The sequence below is a fragment of the Apium graveolens genome, chromosome 3 (genome assembly GCF_009905375.1).
Source record: "Apium graveolens cultivar Ventura chromosome 3, ASM990537v1, whole genome shotgun sequence".
Taxonomy (NCBI): Eukaryota; Viridiplantae; Streptophyta; class Magnoliopsida; order Apiales; family Apiaceae; genus Apium; species Apium graveolens.
This window is the reverse complement of record NC_133649.1, coordinates 130,963,521-130,969,520: the sequence shown is the minus strand read 5'-3', so window position 1 is coordinate 130,969,520 and position 6,000 is coordinate 130,963,521.

Below are 6,000 nucleotides of genomic sequence, written 5' to 3'. Positions count from 1 at the left end.
CTCTGAGATCATTGATCTTTGCTTTTCTTATATCCTGATCCAGTCTGATCAAATAAGCTTTATCAGACTCAAGATTGAATTCCACAGCCCTGTACCCTAGAAAGGTAGTTACAATTTGAGCAGAATTGGGCTTCATTTCAACTATATCACCCTTGTGATCTCTGTACTTTGGAACGTATGTGTTGTCAGACTTAACAGAATAAAGCCTTTTCTGTCTCTGAATCTGATCCTTCAAATAGTTTGCAGCAGTCCCTGTCAATCTATCATCCACTTGAAGTAAGAATAGTACATGCTCCAGTTCTTCAAAATACTTCAATGGAATGGAATTTTGTCTTATATGATAAACCCTACCATCTGTCATGAAATACAACAAGATGTATTCTTTCAAGTAGGTATGGTAAACCATTTGTACAGATTCTAGTTGATTCAATCTCTCAGGAGTTGCTCCAATAACTGGTTCACTCAAGGAAGTTGGATCATTAGTAGTGTTATGTATTCTTCTTTCATTATCACTTCCCAATCCAGTTTTATCTCTTGCTTCTTTTCCAGTAACTACTCTAGCTTCAAAACCACTTGCAGTAGTCTTCAAAGGTTGAGTCTGTTTTGCTTTAGTGAATCCTGGTAGGAGTGTCTTTGGTCTATCTTCTGATATCAAGTTAACTTGAGCTATGTCAGAGGTTACTTGCTTCTTCTGAATATCAGAACTTACAATTTCTTGACTCTGAACAACTTGAGCCATGTCAGAGGTTGTTTTAAGAACTTTTCTTGAAGTCAGAGCAAGATCATCCTTTTCATCAGTAATTTTTTCATTCTCAGGAGGCACATAAACCTTGATAGGTTCACCAACCTTTTCTTTACCTTTGGATCTTGGATCTATCTGCGGTTGTGATTTAGCCAATGTTGCTTTAGTATGTGTCCTTTCTTTGATCACAATGCCTTTGAGTTTTGGAAGTGGCTTTTTACCAGAAGCTTCAGATTTAGATGCAACTTTCTCTGATTTAAGTCTGGCTTCTTCTTCCATTAAACTCTCCAAGTCCATTCCTGGATTTTCCTGAAGAAATAACTGTCTTGACATTTCCTCATCAGTATCTAAAAGTTCATCAGAACTTATCCTTTTACCAGTGGCAGAACTTATTCTTTTCCCAGTATCAAAACTTGTCCTGTGACTTGTGATTTCAGCTTGTCTTGATGTGAATCCTCTACCTTGACTATGACCTCTACCCATTCCAGAGCTTCCTCGATCATCTTTTCCATCATCCTTCCCTTTCAGTGTCTTGTCAGTCTTGCATTTGGACTTAATTACTTTCTCCCCCTTTTTGGCATCAGCAGGTAATAGAAGAGAGACAAGCAATTCCACTGAAGATTGGATTTCATTAAGTTGTGATTGCTGAGAAGCTTGAATTTTCAGAATATCACCAATCTGAGCTTGTTGATGATCTTGAGTCTTCTCAATAGAAGCAATCCTATCAAAGGTAGGTTGGAAGAACTTTTTTTTATCAATTTTCCAAACTTCTCCTTGCTTAATAAATTCTTCCTGAATCTTGTGTAGCTCTGCACGAGTAGTTGAATGAAGACCTTGTAGATGTTTAGTACTCAATGCAGTGACTCTAAGCTGGGTTTTGAAATCATCAAAATTTAACATTTCATCAGCTTTAGTCAAGTGCTCAGCAAGATGAATATCATTTGGAACACAAGAAACTGAGTTCCATTCCTTAGTCCACTCCCGTCCTGCAGGAGTTTCACTCCAAGGAACTGGTGCTTCTCGGGTAACAAACTTCTTAATAAGTTCAGACTTAAGAATAGTTTGTTGAGGAGCATGTCCTGAAGGACCTGATGCATCAGCATCTGCAGTTGGAGCAGCATCACCAATATCTCCAGCATTTGCAGCATCATAACTTAAAGAATCAGTATCTTCTGATAAGACAACAGTGTGTGTAGTAATGGAGGCTTCAGCATCCTCTAATTGCTGATCTGGTTCTAAGTTCTGATCAACAGCCATATCCTGATGCTCACCTAAAGTCTGATCATCAGCATCTTGATGCAGAGAAGGTGTTGTAGATAACTCTGGAGTTTGAACAACATCAGTAACAGGTGTTGTTGAAGAATTAGTTGCTGTTGGAGCTTCTAAGAGAATTATTTCAGGCACAACCAAGTTTTGAACATCAATATCAGCACTTGTGCCTGGATCAACAGGAGACACAGATGGTGTGGTAGCCTTTTCAGAAACAGCTTCCTTAGATGGAGTTGATGGAGAAGAAGTGACTGTAGCAAATTCCTTGTCTTGTGAGATCAGAGATTCCTGATCCCCTTCCTTAGCTGCTTCCTCTTCATCATCTGAAACTGGCCTTTTTGCCCTCTATTTCTTGTATCTCTTTGTTGATTTGGATTCCTTGGGAGTTTCAGGAACTGTCATTCTTCTAAGCCTTTTGAGAAGCCTAGATCCCCCAATTCCAGAATCCTTCTGAGAAGTCTCTTTCTCAGCTTTACTTACAACAGGTTCTGAAGAAGGAACCCGGTCCTCAGTATCAGATTCATCTCTCAAGGCAATCTTCCTTTTCTTCTGAAGTGTTTTAGGAACAGTCTTTGTCTTCTTAGATTTAGAAGATGAAGGCTTCACAGTAGGTGTTGAGGGATGAGGTTCTGATGGTTGAACATCAGGAAAAAGTGCAGTGTTCTTAACAGGGTCACAGGTGATTTAGGCTTGTTTGACAGATAAAGGTATTAAGAGGGGTCTTAACACAGCCTTCTTATTATCAGTAGATAATAAGTCAGTGAAAGTTGTTTTAGCAATTCTGAAGGATGGAATTAAATCACCAAAATTTTGGGGCTGATTACAACAGAACTTATAAATTAGCTGACAAAATCTGGCAAAATATACAGTATTTCGATCTTCTGTCATCCTATCCCCAATAAAACCTAAGACAGCACTTGCATAATCAAAATCAGTTTGATTTATAAGAGCATACCCGATTTGTTGGCTGAATGTGGGAATTGCATCAAAATTTGAGCATTTATTGGCGAAAGCCTTGGTAATGCAGTCAAAGAAGAAACTCCATTCCCTCCTCATGAAAGATCTCTTCAACTTGCCAAGTTTTGCCAATGTTCCCTCATATCCTAGACTGGCCATCATGTTCTGAAGAACTGGTTCATAAACCGTAGAATAAACACAGTTCTCAGGTAGCTGCAGTGCTTGTCGAACCGTAGATAAAGTCACAACATACTCATTTTCCCTTGATGAAAAGATAATACTCGGGGACCCTAGAGCACCACCATCATCATATACTCCACTCCTCCAAAACTCCAGTACTTGAACTTCAGAGACTGATTCAGGCTCAGTTAAAGCGTGCCCAATATCAGAATTAGTGAGAAAGTCCTGAATGAAATGAAGTTCAGAGGGTGCCTCTGACGTGTTGAGTATAGTAGAGAAGTTATTGGGAACAAACTTTGCTCCATGGAAGATTATGTCATTGGGTGCCATTAAAATTTGAGAGAAATACGGTTGCCTGTAATGTGTTTGAAAAAATGTCTATATGAAAAATTGTCAGTAGATGAGAAAGGATGAGAGTAAAGAGAGAGAAAGATAAAAGAGAAAAGTAAATAAAAGATTTTACAATCTTCTCTCTGTTACTTATACACAAAAAGTAACCGTTGGGACACCTGTCAGACATGCAGTAATAACGGATAGTTACTGGGCTCGAGAAAACAGTAATCATTACTTACCCACTTGCCTGTTTTCAAGGAAAAACCGTTCCACTTACCCAGATATTCCATTAATCAAGGTGAAACAGTTTTAATTCAAAATTGAAACCGTTCCCACTTATTTAATTAATTTTCACTGCAACATTAATATTCTAAAAAGAAATCAAGTGAAAATGACCAAGATAAATCATATGAGTAAGTACTGATAAAGGAAAATCAGAACTTAAATTAAAACAGAATTTATATGCTCATCAGAATATGAATATCTATCAGGATTTATCAATGCATTACAAAGTATCTCAGAGACAAAATCTTGAAACAAAAACAAATTTCATTAATATATCAAGTAAATACATTCATGAAATTGAAATTACATCAGCACTTGTACAAGATTTCCCTAAGCTACTAAACCTAACGTCAACAGCCTTTGTCCTAGCTCAAGAAGCAGGGCAAGGCTGATGATGAAGAAAAACAGGAAGAAGAAAATAAATCATTTCTTCTTCTTACTCTCGACAAAGAGAATGGCGAGTCGGATGATTCGCTCTTGCTGGTGGAGAGCTTCCAGCCTTTCCTCCTCCAATCACTCCAGATGGTGATGGTAATCCATATAGAAGAACGGGAGGTGGGTCAGTACCTCCTGTGGGACAGAGTCCCATATCTCCTCAGGAATGGTCGTGACGTGCCATTCCTGCTGCCATTCAGCACAGCTTAGCTCCATATTAAATGTTTGGTAATTCAAAAACATGTTGTATCTGACCATTATGTTTTTGAAAGAAAAAGTATGAAGGTAAGTTTGTGAGAAAGAATTTGATGGGAAGGCTGATGTGAAGTGGTTGCTTATATAGGCAAGTGAATGCTAGGAGACGCAAAGGAATTTAATGCTGACAGGTAGAATTAATTCTACTTCGTCTCCCCAGACTTGGAAAAAGAATAACATTCATTGGAAAGAGAAAACATGGTTTAATGCGCACAAGAAACAAGTAAAAGTGGACTGTTCAAGTACGAATACCATTAACCCTAACCATAATGACTATTAATCTTCCACTTCAACATATTCTAGTTTGAACCGAGACTGTTATCAAATTTTATCCACAGATAAGTCAAGTAAAGAATTTAGACTGTAATATCAGAACTTAGACTTATATCAGAACTTAACAGTCATCAGAACATAATTTCTTAACTCAAAAAAAGAATGCTTATCTGAGTAAATCCTCATACAAGTTCTGAGTTATACTCTTCAGAACTTAATCTTCAGAATATGCAACCAGAACTTGTCCTCAGAATTAGTGCAAAATGACATAATGACTGTTTATCTAAAACAACATAGACCACCACAGTAATTTTCATCATTCAGATGGAGTGATTAGTGTGTGCATCAAGCTAAATAGCAGACAAAGAGTAAAGTCTGATTCACTTCAGTACATCTTAGAAATAAGGCATAACTAAAATTTTGCTAAAGAGCTGTCATTATCCTGAAACCTACTGATGAATGAGTTCATGTTTGAGTCCACCTCAACTGTTTTGTGCTAATTTTATGCATCTTTTTAAATTCTATTTTACAGTGGCTTCTCAGTGTAAGTGAGTCACGACTGCTTATCAGAATTTATGCTATTATCAGAGTATTTCTCCAGTAATCATAGAGTGTGAAAAGTCACCAAGAAAATATTTTGCTTTTTTAATGCATATTTACTTAATACCAGCAATGCACTTGGGTCGTTCCTTCCACATTTTTACTCTAGATCTCAAAGGAGTACCTGATTTTATTCTTTGATCCTTTTGTTTTTTCTTTTGATAAGTGAGGTTTATCAGCACTTAGTACATTCAGCAGTTTTACTAGTATCAGAACTTAACAGATGAGTAGCATTATTCTAATTTGTGACTTAGTAATAAGATAAACAAAGTAAACTCAACTAAGCTCAATTATCAGAATTTGCTTGTGTCATAAGATTTCCACAGAAATAATTACTTCTTACATGGGATCATTTGTTTATTCAAGACTACTAGGTCAGTATCTAGCACAGTTATCCTCATAGGATTGAATAGTTACTTAAACAGACATATCACTTATCAGAGTTTAGAAACATATATCAGACAACAATCAGTACTTAAACGCATATTTCAATTAATCATAAAATACACAAAGAGATTACATTCTGTAAATACTGATCATAAAGTCTGATGCATCAGAACAAAACTAGGCAGATTTAGAAAAAGAACCTGAAACCATTCCAAGTTCATTTACCAATCTTGTAAAATTGGCTTCACACAGTGGTTTTGTGAAGATATCTGCCAGTTGTTGAT